The sequence below is a fragment of the Gossypium arboreum genome, chromosome 6, assembly GCF_025698485.1.
Source record: "Gossypium arboreum isolate Shixiya-1 chromosome 6, ASM2569848v2, whole genome shotgun sequence".
Classification (NCBI taxonomy): Eukaryota; Viridiplantae; Streptophyta; class Magnoliopsida; order Malvales; family Malvaceae; genus Gossypium; species Gossypium arboreum.
In genome coordinates, this window is record NC_069075.1 from 69,629,922 (window position 1) to 69,644,590 (window position 14,669).

Here is a 14,669-nt window from a genome sequence, read left to right on the forward strand (position 1 = left end):
TGGCATGTATAGGACTACCCTTTTGTTGAAGGTCATGTACCTTTCGGTTTTGTGTAAACTTGGATAGCCATGCGAAAATGGCTTATATACGTTTTTAGCATAGTACCATAATCGTTTGTATGTTGATCATTATGAGGTATGGAATTGTTTTGAAACGATTAGCCATTGGAATGGTTAATCATGATCACACTTTGTGCTATGTATGCAAAAAGGGCCAATTGAATCATGGAAATCATGAAATAGGTAAAGCCTACCTTAAAGGCAGATGCTGACAGCAGCAGTGATGTGGATGTGAAAAATCACTAAAAATAGTAGGAATGGTATTAAATAGTGAGTAAATTATGTAAATTAACTTCGATGAATCTACTTTCATATGGAAGAAATGAAACGGTCATATGAGCTATATGTTAAGAGATATTAAAGTTCTCGTGAAACAGGGCCAGAACGGTTTCTGGATCCCCTGTTCCAACTTTGGAAATTCATTGTAAATTAACCAGAGATAATTAGGAGTCATGCCATATATTTATAGATTCCTCTCTGAGTCTAGTTTGTATAGAAACAAACGGCATCAGTATTAAAGCCCTGTACAAGGAGATATTCAATTCGTAACGCACGAAGGTCAGTGTAGTATAACCCTGGAATAGGGGAGACTTTAACTAATAAACTGTACTAATTGGCTTGACCAAAAATTCTAGAAAAAAATCTGTAGATGGACATATGAGTCTAGTTTCAGGGAAAAATTACGAAACAAATTTTCAAGCTTTGAAACTGAAGATATGATTTTTAAGGCGACAGTGATGCAGTGACCAGCTAGTCTGGAAATTTCTAAATGGACTGTGAAAATAGTTAAGTCTGTGTGCACCTTGTGTCCGATTCCGATAACGGACTCGGGTACGGGGTGTTACAGTTCTGAAAGCGGTTTTGGGTATATCCGAATCTCGAATTCACAACTGATAATAACCCGATCTCAAATCTATCTTTGAAAACACCGAGGCTCCCTTTAGTTGATCAAACAAATCATCAATACGCGATAACGGATATTTATTCTTTATTGTCACTTTATTCAGCTGACGATAGTCGATGCACAACCTCATGGTTCTGTCCTTCTTTTTCACAAACAATACTGGTGCACCCTAAGGTGAGAAACTAGGTCGACCGAAACCTCTATCCGTCAACTCTTGCAACTGAGCTTTCAACTCTTTTAACTCGGTTGGTGCCATACGATACGGAGTTATCGAAATCGGTGTAGTCCCAGGTACAAGCTCAATACCAAACTCTACCTCCCGAATAGGTGGTAAACCTGGTAATTCTTCGGGAAAAACATCCGGGTATTCACAAACCACCGGCACAGATTCAGGTTTCTTTTCTAACTCTTTGTCATCAAGTACATACGCAAGGTATGCTTCACACCCCTTTCTTACATATTTCTGAGCCAACGTCGATGATATTACAGCTGACAAAACATTCAAGTCCGTAGACTCAACTCGGATTATCTCGTTATTTACACACCTCAAATCAATGGTTTTTCTTTTGCAATTTACAATTGCATCATGTACGGTCAACCAATCCATACCGAGGATAACATCAAACTCATCAAACAGTAAAAGCATCAAATCGACCGGAAAACAGGAACCTCGGATTACTAGGGGACACTTCTTACACACTTTGTCAACAAGTACATAACGACCCAAGGGATTCGACACTCGAATTACGAACTCAGTAGACTCAACAAGTAAAGTCTTACTGGATGCTAAGGTTTCACATATATAAGAATGAGTAGAACCAGGTCAATCAAAGCAATCACATTAGTATCAAAGAGAGTAAAAGTACCGATAATAACATCTTGGCGAGGAAGCATCCTCGCGAGAAGCAGATAGCATAAGCCCTAGCAGAGCACGAGCCTCGAGATCTGGTTGTAGCATCTCTACATCCTCTCGACCGCCACTAGCATTTCCGTGTTTCTAGATGGTCTACCTCGGAGGTGGTAGCACCGGCTTCCCACTCGATTTATATTCTGCTCGCATAATCTCGTGCAATCTTTAATAAAGTGGTTAACTGATCTGCACTTGTAACAGGAGCGGTCATGGAATCTACAACTCCCCGAATGCCATTTACCATAATACTGGCACTCCGTTCTATCTCGACGATCATTTCCAACACTAGCGACCGAAGTGACTCGTGTACTCACAGGGGGTCGATCACGATCTCGTCTAGAAAAACCCGAAGTGTCTCTAGACTGGCCTAAGTCATCTCTAAATTTCTTCGATGACTGTTGAAAGGGATTTCCAGAAGATCTCTTACGAAACTCCTTTGCTCCCATATCAGCTTTTCTTTTCTTCTTGCTGAGCTCTTCCGCTTTGCAAGCTCGTTCTACAAGTACCACAAATTCTCGGATTTCTAAAATGCCAACATACAGCTTTATATCATCGTTCAGTCCATCCTCAAACGTTTACATCACGACTTCAAGAAATGCATTCTCGGCGCATCGGCTAAGCCTTACAAACTTTCGCTCATAATCGAGAACCGACATGGAACCCTATTTAAGTTCAAGAAATTCCTTCCATTTTGATCCATGAATCTCGATCGATATACTTTTTTCAAACTCGGTTTGGAAAAACTCCCAAGTTACTTGCTCTCTGGGCACAATAGAAGTCAACGATTCTACCAATAGTAGGCGTAATCACGTAGCAAGGAGATATTACACTTTAGGCACTCATCGGTGTGCAAGATAGCTCATCGAGTACCGAATAGTGTTGTCCAACCAAAATTCAGCTTGCTCGGCATCATCATTGTCCGTAGCTTTAAATTCAGTAGCCCCGTGTTTTCGGATTCTGTCAACTGGGGGCTTATTTGACCTTATTTGGTCATTTACCGGAGGTATTGTAGGTGCGGGGGTTGTATTAGTCGGGAATGGAGGTTGTAGAACAGCCGTATTAGTTCGAATGTATTGGTTGAACCAATCATTCATCACGCTATAAAAAGCTTGTCTAGCTTCATCATTCTGATTACTAGCAATAGGTTGAGAGTCCGCCGGCGCTGTCCCTTGTACGGGAGCAGGCGCTACACTCTCAAGATCATCAGCTACCGTTCGGTTGGGATCGGGATCAATTTCTATAAGGAGACACATTTTAACTGTCAGAAATCACCACACTATCAAATAAACACATAATGGCATGTATAGCTAGACCCAAACGTATTACGGTAGTCCTAGAATCAACTAAACCGTAGCTCTGATACCAATAAAATTGTAACACCCCGTACCCGAGACCGTTGCCGGGGTCGAACACGAGGTGCTAACAGACTTAATTCATTTATTTGCACAGTCCATTTTAAAATTTCCAGACAAGCTGGCTAACTGCATCACTGTCACCTTAAAAATCATATCTTGAGTTCCAAAACTTGAAAACCAGTTCTGTAAATTTTCCCTGAAACTAGACTCATATGTCCATCTACAAATTTGTTTGTAGAATTTTTGGTCAATCCAATTAGTACAATTTATTAGTTAAAATCTCCCCTGTTTCAGGGTTCGACTACTCTGACCTTCATGCATTATGACTTAGATATCTCCCTGTACAGGGATTCAATACTTATGTCGTTTGTTTCTAAAGAAACTAGACTCGAAAAGGAATCTTTACATATAGGGAATGACTTCTAATTATCCCTGATTAATTTATAGTGAATTTCCAAATTCAGAATAGGGGATCCAAAAATCGCTCTGGTCCTATTTCACGAAAACTTAAACATCTCATAAAATACGGCTCATATGATCATTTCGTTACTTTCATATGAAAATAGATTCATCAAGGTTCAATTACATAATTTAGTCACTATTTAATTCAATTCCTACTATTTTTAGTGATTTTTCAAATCCACATCACTGCTGCTGTCAGCATCTATTTTTAAGGTAAACTTTACCTATTTCATGGTTTTCCATGGATCAACTAGAATTTTGTTATACATAGCACCAAAATGATCGTGATTAACCATTCCAATGGCTAATCATTACCAACATTTCCATACCACTCCATGAATAACATACAAAATGATTATAACACTATGCTCAAAATATATATAAGCCATTTTCGCAGGGCTATCCAAATATATACATTACCGAAAGGTACATGACCAACAACAAAAGGGTAGTCCTATACATGCCATTTGCAGAGTTCAACTAAAAGAGTACCAAAAGGGCTTTGATAGTGTGGATGACTTCGACTTTGACGCTCCCGAATCCGATAGCTGACGAACCAAAATCTATAAAACAAAGAATCAAAGAAACGGAATAAGCATTTAATGCTTAATAAGTTTTGAGTAATGAAATCATGCACAACTGAAGTATAGCATTCATATGACTAAACGAATAATTTCATATACACATATTCTCACAATCATACCTACTTCACATTTCCAACCCTTATATTCATACATAAGGAATCAACTTGACTAAAGGCTGGAAGCTTGTTAATCGATTGAGCGAATACTATTTAAAAGGAATCAATTATTCCAATGCATATACAAAACATACCTCATCGTTGGGGTTTTATGAGCGTATTAATTGAAATTATTACAGCAAGATTGCTCATTCCCAAACCAAGTACCTTCGGATTTAGCGGATATAGCTACTCGCTCAAATGCCTTCTGGACTTAGCCGGTTATAGTGACTCAAGACAAATGCCTTCTGGACTTAGCCCGAATATAGTAACTCGCACAAATGACTTCGTGACTTAGCCGGATATAGTAACTCGCACAAATGCCTTCGGGGCTTAGCCCAGAATTAGTCACTAGCACAAATGCCTTCAGGACTTAGCCCGGTTATCATCTGAATATTCATGCACATATCAATAAATCATGACACATCTATATTTCATTTTCATAACTAGAATTCAAACACAAGTCACTTATCAAGCATTATCATTTTCGGCTCAATAGCTACATACAAAGAGCATGATTTTGATTTGCTTATAACATGATCTAATCGAATCATAATCTAAGTTCCATTACTCGAAAACTTACCTCGGATGCTGTTGAACGATTTCAACGGCTATTCGATCACCTTTTCCTTTCCTTTATCGGATTTAGTTCCCCTTTGCTCTTGAGCTTAATATTAACAAATAAATTAATTTAATCATTTTGAACATCAAAGAGGAATTCAAGGTACTTAGCCCATATATATATTAGGCATCAGAGTCATATATGTATGAAATCATGAATCAAATTCAACATATTAGCCAATATTCTCCTTTAGCCGATTTTCTAAGTCAAGATTAAGCCACCAATATGCTTACTTATAGCCGAATACATGCAACACCAGTCTATGTATTCATTCATGTGGTCGAGTATACATATTCCAATTTGATATCATTTCCATTTTGTTTGACACTTAACATTTACCACATATCAATTAACCCATTTCTTTAATCATGTGGCCGATTATACTTGGTCATGCATACACATGATTAAGTTATTTAACACCTAACTCACATAGTCATAGTGTACAAAATCTTAAGGTCCACATATGAATACCCCCAAGTTCCCATGACTTAACCCCTAACCACATTTTTGCCGAGAATTCCTTGAATTTCTAATAGCATACACACATATAATCAATTTGGAGACTCTATTAACCCAACATACATCCCGCAATAGTCTATAGCTCTCTACCACTCATTTCACAACTTAACAAAGCTTCAATTTGAAATCATTAGTGAGCATCAATTAACTTAAGCTACCTTTAAACTTTTATTTATCACCTCATGCCAAACCATCAAAATGAACTAATTATAATTACATAGGTACTACCAAAGCCGAAACCTATGCATACTTATTATTCCTTATGCCCAAACCAAAGACCACATTCGGCATTTTCATCCACCATTCTACCAAGCATGTAATATTCAAACACAACCAAACTCACATTCGGCCCTAGTTCATAACAAGGTAGCCGATTCTTTCCCCTAGTATCTAATGCTCACCTATGATTCTTTTTATAGTTCAAACACTCATCTATCATCATTCACCTAACTTTAACATGAAACAACAAAACTCACCATTATTAATTACCATAGTCGAAAACCTTACTCATTCCAAAATCAAAATTTCATCATGGGTTACAAAAATAACTTGATATCTCACTCAAGATTAACTAAAATTTCAAGAACTAATATGAACACCTTACCTTGATATTATCCAAAGATGACCGAATGCTTTCCTCCCTTCTTCCTCCTTTCATTTCAGCCAAGAAGAACCAAAGAATACAACTTGTTTTCATCACCAAATGCTCTTGTTCTTTTCTTTCTTTAGAATCGGCTAGGAAGAAACATGGATGAAGACTTTGTTTCTTTCACCCATTTCCTTCCTTTAATTATCATTTCTTTATTTTATTACATCCTCCATACTAATATGGCATCTAGCTAATTAAAATTAATATAAAATTCACATTTGATTATATAATTTGTAGCATGGCCGGCCACTACCTATAGTTTGGCTAATTTGACATGCAAGTACAAGCACTTTCCCACATATATTAATTGACCACTTTAGCACTTGCCTAGCACATTTCTAAATTGTCTCACATAAGTCCCTACTAATAAATTTCACATACACTGACCAAATTAAAGTATGAAACTTTCACACATGCATTTACTCACATCATAAACACAGAATATAACTTTTAATTATTTATAAGACTCGGTTTCGTGGTCCCGAAATCACTTTCCGACTAGGGTCAATTTAGGGCAGTCACAGGGCGACTTTGGATTGTACTACAAAACGAATGGTGTTAAGGACCACGGAGGGTGAGGAGGTTATGATGATAGGTGAGCGAAGGGATTATTTGTCTAATGTGGTGTCGGCATTGAGGGCCGAAAAGTGGATTTGAAAAGGTTGTGAGGCCTATTTGGCATTTGTAAGCTAGTCGGAAGATAAGGGATTGACAGTGGATAAGGTAAGGACGATAAGGAGTTTCAGGATGTTTTTCCGGAGGAGCTTCCGGGATTACCTCCAAACCGAGAAGTGGAGTTTGGAATCAACCTGTTGCCTGGAACGGCGCCAGTGTTTATCGCACCGTATAGGATGGCACCGAAGGAGTTGGTGGAGCTAAAGGCACAATTTCAAGAGTTGTTGGATAGGGGTTTTATTAGGCCAAGCGTGTCTCCATGGGGAGCACCGGTGTTATTCGTGAAGAAGAAGGATGGTACAATGCGGGTGTACATTGACTATCGCCAGTTGAACAAACTGACCATTAAGAATAAGTATCCACTACCAAGGATTGACGATCCGTTTGACCACTTAAAGGGCTTCAGATTTTCTAAGATCGACCTTAGATCTGGATATCATCGATTAAGGGTCAAGGAGACTGATATCCATAAGACGGCATTCGGGACTCGGTATGGTCATTACGAATTTCGGTTATGCCATTTGGGTGATTTAACGCTCTGCGGCATTTATGGATCCGATGAATCGGTGTTTCAACTATTTCGGATCAATTCGTAGTCGCTTTTATTGACGATATTCGGTATATTTCAAACGGAAGCAAAGCATGATGAGCATCTCCGTATAGTGCTACAAGTGTTAAGGAGAAGGAACTTTATGCAAAGTTCAAGAAGTGTGAATTCGGTTGAGGAGGTAACTTTCTTAGGACATGTGGTCTCTGCTGAGGGCATTAAGGTGGATCCTTGAAAAATTGAAGTAGTTTTGGAGTGGAAGCCGCCTAGGTCAATATCGGAGATACGGAGTTTCTTGGGATTGGCAGGATACTACAGAAGGTTTGTGGAAGGTTTTTCGGTGTTGGCTGCACCTCTGACTAAACTCATAAGGAAAGGGGTACCATTTGTATGGACTGAGACCCAGCAGGAAGCTTTTGAAAAGTTGAAGAAAGTTTTGACTAAAGCACCTGTGTTAATTCAGCTGGAGTCTGGGAAGGATTTTACTGTGTACAGCGATGCATCACATATAGGTTTGGGCTGCGTGTTAATGCAGGAGGGTAAGGTGGTTGCATATGCGTCACGGCAACTTAAGCCTCACGAGGGGAACTATCCTACTCATGATTTGGAATTAGCAGCAGTGGTTTTTGCACTTAAGATTTGGAGACATTACATGACGGAGAGAGGTGCATTATATACATGCACCATAAGAGTCTTAAGTATTTGTTGACTCGTATGAGCTGAACCTTAGGCAAAGGAGATGGATTGAGTTGCTTAAGGATTATGACTGCTCAATCGAGTATCACCCAGAAAGGCTAATGTGGTAGTCGATGCTTTCATCGAGAATCAGATTCGATCCGAGAGCAATGTTTGCTCGTTTGAGTTTGTATGATGATGGTAGTTTGTTGGCTGAATTGCAAGTAAAGCCAACCTGGGTGGACCAGATTAAGGAAAAGCAGTTGGAAGATGAGTCTTTGGTCACTCGTTTTCAACAAGTTAAGGAAGGGAAAACTTCTGAGTTTGGTTTAAATGGTGATGGAGTTCTGTCTTTCCGAGGAAGAATTTGTGTTCCAAAGGACTCTGACTTGAGGCAGAAAATATTGAAGGAAGCTCATGGGGGACTATGTGCCATGCATCCTGGAGGGAATAAGTTGTATCACGACTTATGGAATTGTACTTGGTGGCCGGACTTAAGCGAAGTGACGGAGTTTGTAGGAAAATGTTTGACGTGCCAACAAGTGAAAGCTGAGCATCAATTACCTTCTGGACTGTTGCAGCCGGTAAAGATACCACTTTGGAAGTGGGAGAGGGTAACCATGGACTTTGTGAGTGGGTTGCCGTTGACACCATCGAAGAAAGACTCGGTATGGGTGATTGTGGATAGGTTGACCAAATCGGCCCATTTCATACCAGTACGTACCTACTTTTCGCTTCAAAAGTTAGCCAAGCTGTATGTGGTGGAGATTGTGCGACTTCATCGAGTCCCAGTTTCGATTATCTCTGACCGGGATCCCAGATTCACATCTCGATTTTGGAAAAAGTTGTATGAGGCATTGGGGACACGGTTGAACTTCAGTACGGCTTTCCATCCCCAAACTGATGGACAGTCGGAAAGGGTCATTCAGATTCTAGAGGACATGTTAAGGGGATGCGTGATTGACTTTCGAGGTAGTTGGGAGGACTACTTACCGTTGGTAGAATTTGCATACAATAACAGTTATCAGGTGAGTATTCGAATGGCACCGTATGAAGCACTGTATGGTCGAAGGTGTCGTACACCTAGTTGTTGGACGGAGCTAGGGGAGCGACAAGTTCTTGGACCGCAATTGGTGGTTGATACTGAGGCTAAGGTCAGAATAATTAGGGACCATTTGAAAGAAGCATCGGATAGGCAAAAATCGTATGCAGATTTGAAGCATAAGGAGATTGAGTACTTAGTAGGGGATATGGTCTTTTTAGAGGTTTCTCCTTGGAAGAAGATATTGAGGTTTGGTAAGAAAGCCAAGTTGAGTCCGCGGTTCATTGGGCCTTATCGGGTTTTGGAGCGAGTAGGCCCAATAGCTTATCAGTTGGAATTACCTCCAGAGTTGGACAGGATTCACGATGTTTTCCACATCTCCATGTTAAGGCGTTATCGTTCTGACCCTACTCATGTCGTGCCGGTTGCAGAAATTGAGGTGCAAACTGATTTGACTTTTGAGGAGGAGCCTATGCAAATTTTGGATCGAGATGTTAAGATTCTGAGAAGGAAATATGTCCCATTAGTAAAGGTGCTTTGGTGTAATCATGGCAGAGAGGAAGCTACTTGGGAGCCAGAGGAGGCGATGCAGCAACAATACCCTCATCTGTTCGGACCAAGTAAATTTCGAGGACGAAATTTCTTTAAGGAGGGTAGAGTTGTAACGCCCCAATTTTCGGGAGTTTTAAAATTGTTGGAAAAATTTAAAAATTCTGTGTCCTATCTGTTTGTCGTAGGATTAAGTACGTTAGTGGGCCTCTAGAAGGCCCAAGCTTAAGGTAAAACCTGGTAGTTTTAATTAATTTTAATTCCATAAGAAAAAGGGGTTCTGGTTAATTGGGCTTTTAGGTATTAATTGTGTAAAATAAATCACAAGGAAGCATGTGGTAAAGTGGCTAACTGACGCTACTGGGAATGCTATAAGTGGCGTGTGGATGATTGGGAGGACCCAAGTTCAAGTCACAATGACAGCAAATAAGGGATTAATTTTTATGAATGGAAAAGGTAAGTAGTGGAACTGAAGTGAAAGTCTATCAGGAGAGGATTTAGGAGTTGATAAGGGATAGGATTTAGGAGCAGATAAGGAGGAAATCTAGAGCGATCAAGGAACAAGAGGTGGTCGCCAAGGGACTTTGGCATGGGAATTTCGGCTAGGTTAGTGCCAAGATAAATTCGGCATTAGTGGTAAGTGGTGCCGCTTTCCGACCATTCTCTTCTTCTTTTCTTTTCTCTTCTCTCCATCCACTTATTCTTTTCTTCTTCTTTTCCCCATAGCCAATCCTTCAACTGCCCTACTCTATACCACCTTCCTTCCATTATTTTTAAGACTATAGCCGATTGCCTCAAATCCCGAAATCCCGAAAAGTTGACTCCTTTTGTACCGATTTTTCCCTAGCCAAATCTCTTATTTTTCTCATCATCTTTGGCTGATTCTCTCAACCTCTAAACCCTGTGTTTCGTCGACAATACCACAAGTAAAACCCTCATATTTTATCTTTCTCTACACTTTTGCAAAAAGCCGAAACTCCCACACTATCCTAGGGACATAGCCGAATACTGAGATCACTGAGGGCTCGACTTTTGTTATCATTTGAGGGCTTAGAACTACATCAGAATCAAGTAGGAACTAAGGGGAACGTTGACTTAAAGAATCGGTGGTAAGTCTTTCCAACTTAGTCTATCTTGCATATTTTAAGAAAAGCCGGAATCCCTTAAGGGTTAGGGAGGTTGTCGTTTTTTGGACTTGTAGCCCTAAGGGGTTGTGATAATAGTATTATTTTGGTAATAGTGTGATTAAGAGGCTGTTGATCAAGGGCTTGGACAAGTGGAACGAACGGATCTGGATCGAGACACTATTTTCGGCAAAGGTAGGAACGCTAAGGCCTAAGGTGTTGTTGGCCGAATATGGTAAGAAGTTAATATGTAGTTCGTTTCAGTAGTAAGATTAATGTGGTAGTATTATAATTGTAGGCAGTTCATGTGTGGATCTCGTCAGCGAATCGTCATAAAACAGGTGTGTAACAGACACCCTCTCATAAACTAGATCGGCAAAAGCCGAAATGCCGAAAAGTTGGTATCTTGGGAATTTGCGAGTGTGCAAATGCTCGTAAGATAGTTGGGTTTGCATGTTTGGTATTCTGAAGGTAATAAACTGTAGTACGTGCGATTTCGTACATTTTGATAATGTGGGCTTAATGGGCCAAAAATCGGGTTCATGGGCCAACGGGCTCAATTTGGTGAGTATGCACGGTAAGTATTCTGATAGTACGTAAATGGATAGGATATGCATGAAAACCCTAGAAGTAGCTAAATCACTACAATACCCTTATGTATGGAAAATTACCATGATACCCCTAGGTGTAAATGACCAATATGCCCCTAGGGTTAATTTTGTCTGAAAAGCATGTTGATTTAAATCTGTATGATGTATGCCATGAATGAATATTTGTTGCATGGGGACATGGGTTATATTTTGGAGGAAGCGTCCTGGTGGCTATGCCACAATTATCTGATCTGGTGGCTCTGCCACATATATCTGCTCGTGGTTACGCCACGATTATTCAGATCCGTGACACTGTCACATTATTCTGCTCGCAGCCATGCTGCATAATTCTGTAGCGTGTAGCGGTTGGGTGGGTCGAGTAGTCTCCCCACATGGTGAAAGGTTGGTAAGGGGGTGTATGTGGTTGGTTTTGTGTTGGGTTTTTCATATACATGAAATATCTGATCTGATCTGTTATGGGCCTATGGGCTTAATTCTGTATTCTGTTCAAGGCTAAGGCCAATTTATTCTGTTTCTGTGGTTTGAGCTGATATGGGCTATGGTTGGGTTAATTTTACACACTGAGTTTCTCCAAACTCATCCCCTATTTTCATCCATGCAGGTAATCCCCAGCCATAGTGGGCTTGGAGCTGCGAGGGATTTGGAGTGGCCACTCATTCTGCAATATGGATTTCTTCTGGTGATTTGGCCTTCAATTTTCTTTACTTTGATGATTTGGGTTTTGTTATGTAATAAGGCCGCTTATGATTATTTTTAATTGGGTTTCGATTTATAACTTACCATGATGACCTTAAATTATATTAACTATCAAAATGGGCTAGAGCTAAGGTTCATTTTCCAAAAACATAAACTGATTTTGAAGTAACACGATTACAAACAAGGCTTCTGCTATGATAACGTTTTACAAACTTAAATATGTTTTATTCTAAAATAGACATAATTTCAATGGTAACCTAAAAATATACGCGATGTTAGAGTGTGGCAATGGCAGTGTGCATGTCTAGGATTGGATCTGAAAGAGCTTGGTACTTAAGCAGTCTGATGGGCTCACCTCATTTTTCCGGTTTCCTACCTGGTGCACAGCTTCCATTCACTTTAACCCTTAATGAATTAATCCTTTGAACATCAAGTACGATTTTTTGAACTTAGAACGGAAAAATGTTTTTAACGTTTTTGATGTGGCACGTCGGAACCGATCATAACGTCTAGGCCTGGTTTGGGGTGTTATAGTGTTCTTAATTCTTGTTTTGATATCCAAGGATACTGATTCAAGATAAGCTCTTATTCAGAGGAGGAATAGACCCTGTCTAAGAGTACATTTGTCATAATTAAGCGGAGTTGATTGCGCGCCTAAAGATAGGGTGACAAGATTTTGCCGAATTAGGGTGAAACCTAATAAAGGGATCCATAGGTCGAGTTAATGCAACCCTAGGGTGTTAATTAGAGAAAAGTCTCAATTATTCAATCTAGGGATTAGACGTTATTTGTCTTGAATAGGGAGTCAGAATAACAAGTGAAGTCTAGGTGGACTCTTCCTTAGGTATTGTCTTAATTCAATCATTTTTGCAAAAGCAATTCCCCAATTCTATTTTCTGTGAATTCTTAGCTTAGATAATTAGTTAGTTAAAACAAAACCCCCTTATCCTTAGGCTAGATAATAAAAAGACAATCATTACTAGTACTTTTAGTTCCTTTAGGTTTGACAATCCGATCTTGCTAAAACTATACTACTGTTTGATAGGTACACTTGCCTACATCGTGATAATAGTTAGTTTCAAGAACGATTCTTTATAAATATTTAAAACCTGTCATCACAAAAATCGCGATCTAGTTTTTGGCGCCATTGCCGGGGAGCTAAGATATTAGGAACACTCAATTTTTATTACTTTAGCCATTTATTTTTCTTGCAAGTTAATTTTATTTTATTTTTATTTATTAATTTACTTTTTCTTTCTCTTGGCAGGTTTTTATAGTTTATGACTAGAAGAAACCCGTCAGGACCACTACTTTTTGACGAAGAAATCGATCGCATAGTTCGTAGAAACCAAAGAGAAATAAGGCGAAGCTTAAGATACACAGAGAACAAGCAAGAGGAAGATACTTCAACCACAACCGAGGAGATGGCTGAAAACCAAGAAAATCCAATACCTCCTGCGATTGCTATTAATCAGAATCCTACTCTGCATACTATGTATGATTATGCTAAACCTACTTTAACAGGAACTGAGTCAAGTATAGTAAGACCTGCTATTGCTATAAATAATTTTGAACTGAAACCTAACACATTTCAAATAATATAGCAATTTGTTCAGTTTGATGGTTTGCAGGATGAGGATCCAAACACTCATTTAGAAAATTTCCTGGAATTCTGCGATACATTTAAAATTAATGGCGTTTCTGACGATGCCATTCGTCTTCGGTTATTCCCTTTTTCATTAAGGAACAAAGCTAAACAGTGGTTGAACTCGTTACCATGAGGGTCAATTACTACTTGGGAACAAATGACCGAAAAATTTTTATTAAAATATTTTCTGCCGGCTAAAACAGCCAAATTACATAATGATATCTCTTCATTTGTGCAAATGGACTTAGAAAATGTTTACGATGCATGAGAGAGATACAAGGACCTACTGCGAAGGTGTTCTCATCATGGATTACCTCTATTGTTGCTAGTTCAAACATTCTACAATGGTGTGAACCCCTCGACACGGCAAATGATTAATGCAGTAGCCAGGGGAGCCATCAACAACAAAACACCTGAAGAGGCTTACGAATTTATTGAAGAGATGTCACTGAATAACTATCAGTGGCAAGTCATGAGGACTAAGCCAACTAAAACAACAGGCGTTTATATCGTCGATTCGATTACTATGCTGTCAAACATGGTAGAACTTCTAAATAAAAAGATTGATGGTTTACTTGGTTCTACTCAGGTACATCCAATAATGAGGTGCGAGACAAATGGAGGAGGGGCATGCACAGAGTATCAGCCCTTCAACCCTAGCATCGAGGAGGAACAAGTCCAATATATGGGTAACAATAACTCTGATCCCAACAGAACCCATATAGTAACACTTATAATGCAGGTTGGAGGAACCATCCCAATTTCTAGTGGGGCGGTCAAGGAAATCAAAGACCACAACATCTTCTGGGATTTCAACAACCACCCTATCAACAGGAAAAGAAACCGAACCTTGAAGAGATGCTGTCTAAATTTATCTCGGTG

At 39.4% G+C, this 14,669-nt stretch overlaps 1 non-coding gene across 1 annotated transcript; it reads right to left on the minus strand.

The window, feature by feature from the left end:
• Positions 1-13,993: 13,993 nt before the first annotated feature.
• Positions 13,994-14,099, minus strand: LOC128294482 (small nucleolar RNA R71). The gene has a single exon (XR_008284792.1). It is a non-coding gene; the product is annotated as a small nucleolar RNA R71 (small nucleolar RNA).
• Positions 14,100-14,669: the final 570 nt, after the last annotated feature.